The sequence below is a fragment of the Petaurus breviceps genome, unplaced genomic scaffold (assembly GCF_028583685.1).
Source record: "Petaurus breviceps papuanus isolate PSGF00001 unplaced genomic scaffold, PetGlider_PUasm1.0 90792, whole genome shotgun sequence".
In the NCBI taxonomy this organism is placed as follows: domain Eukaryota; kingdom Metazoa; phylum Chordata; class Mammalia; order Diprotodontia; family Petauridae; genus Petaurus; species Petaurus breviceps.
This window is the reverse complement of record NW_027187347.1, coordinates 174666-176431: the sequence shown is the minus strand read 5'-3', so window position 1 is coordinate 176431 and position 1766 is coordinate 174666. Positions and strand designations below refer to the sequence as shown.

At 42.8% G+C, this 1766-nt stretch overlaps 1 pseudogene; it reads left to right on the top strand.

Annotated features, from left to right (window-relative positions):
- The first annotated feature begins 797 nt into the window (after window positions 1–797).
- Window positions 798–1269, top strand: LOC138147484 (ATP synthase subunit delta, mitochondrial pseudogene; annotated as a pseudogene).
- The last annotated feature ends 497 nt before the right edge of the window (window positions 1270–1766 follow it).

Below are 1766 nucleotides of genomic sequence, written 5' to 3'. Positions count from 1 at the left end.
CTGCCAGCCTGCTAGGCTGTCTTCAGCAAGAGGTTAGTTTCTCTCTGTCACTTTGTGGGTTCTGTAGTGCTAAAGTTTGTTTAGAATTATTTTTTTACATGTATTGGAGGAGGTAGAAATGGGAGCAGCAAGGTAATCCTGTTTCTACTCCACCATGTTAGCTCTGCCCTGAAAGTGAAACATCTTTTAAGAAAAACAATGTTTAGAGAATAGATCAAGAAGAGAAAATCAACACAAATATTATTTATCATATAGGATTTCTTGAAATGAAAATTTATTGTTACACATTTTGAATACTCTCTTATGGTCTGCTATGCATATGACATGCTTTTTTTTCTTTCTAACTCTGTATTCAAGTTCCAATATTTAAGTTTATGACATAGTTTTGTTTCTTTTTTCTTCTGTATCTACATTCTGGCATTTCAATCTAAAAAAGAAAAAGAATTTTAAAAATAAAGACAGAGCAAAAAAAGTAAAAAAAAATTAATTTTTTTTCATTAAAAAAAAAAAGACATCATTTCATCCTCCTTAGGCTCAATGAAAGTATCCTTGATGTAATTCCAGGACTCATCAGGGACCACAGGGAAGAGACTCACCTCATCCCAATTCCACAAGATTTTGATCTTCTCTTTCTAGGACTCTGTATTTGGAAGACATTCTGTTTCGTGTAGCTTAGCAATCAGTATTCGGTATATTAACATCTCTTTAAAAAGCTCTCAAGGAAGCCCATCTCTCTATCCTTGACCCAGCAGCCAGTTCCCCTGCTCCCTCTACCTGGCCTGTCCACCACCTCCACCATGCTGCCCACCACCCTACTCTACCGCTGAGGCCTCCGCCTGCTGCGCCAAGCCCAATCCTGCCCTCCAGCCCGTGCCTACACCAAGGTCTCCCTGTCTGCCACCGTCCCTGGACAGTTGTCCTTCACCTTTTCCTACTGGATGCAGGTGTATTTCAACGAGGCCAATGTGAAGCAGGTAGATGTGCCAAACCAGAATGAGGCCTTTGGGATCCTGGAGGCCCATGTTCCCACCCTGCAGAAGCCTAACATGGTAACCACAAACTTTGAGGATGGCACCACCACCAAGTATTTTGTGAGCAGTGGCTCTGTCACTGTGAATGCCAAATCCTCAGTGCAGCTGCTGGCAGAGGAAGCCATGGCTCTGGACATGCTGGACCTGGTAGCTGCCAGATCCAGCCTGGAAAAGATGCATTCAGACCTGTCAGGGGCATCAGATGAGGCAGCCCTGGCCAAGGTTCAAATCTGGTTAGAAGTCAATGAAGCTATTGTGAAAGCACTGGAATTATGAGCAGGGGAGCTGAACCCTTGCAGTTGTCCAGAGATGGTATGACCATTCTGCTCCATGGCAATAACCCCTGAGTTGAGGAGACCAGGAAATACTCAGGAAGGAAGAGGATGCCTAGCATTCAAACCCCCTTCCTGCCTACTCCCCTGCCCTCCACCCCCAGATTAAAAACCACAAGGGTTCTGGACTTAAAAAAAAAAGATCTCAAGATTCCAGGCAATTGTTCACTCTTTGTGTGACATTCAAAGCAAAATGTTCCCCCCAAACACAGAATTTCATCTCCTGGCTCTGACTTTACACAAGTTGTCTGTCACCCTATGACTAGAAAGTCCTCCATTTTTAAATATTTTTTAAAAAACATTCTAGTCTTAGGAGCTTCTTACACATCATTGATACATTTCTAGAAAAGTTTCCTGTGTGCTGTATCCATCTTTCAAAATTCCACACTAGGGTGAGGTGTTC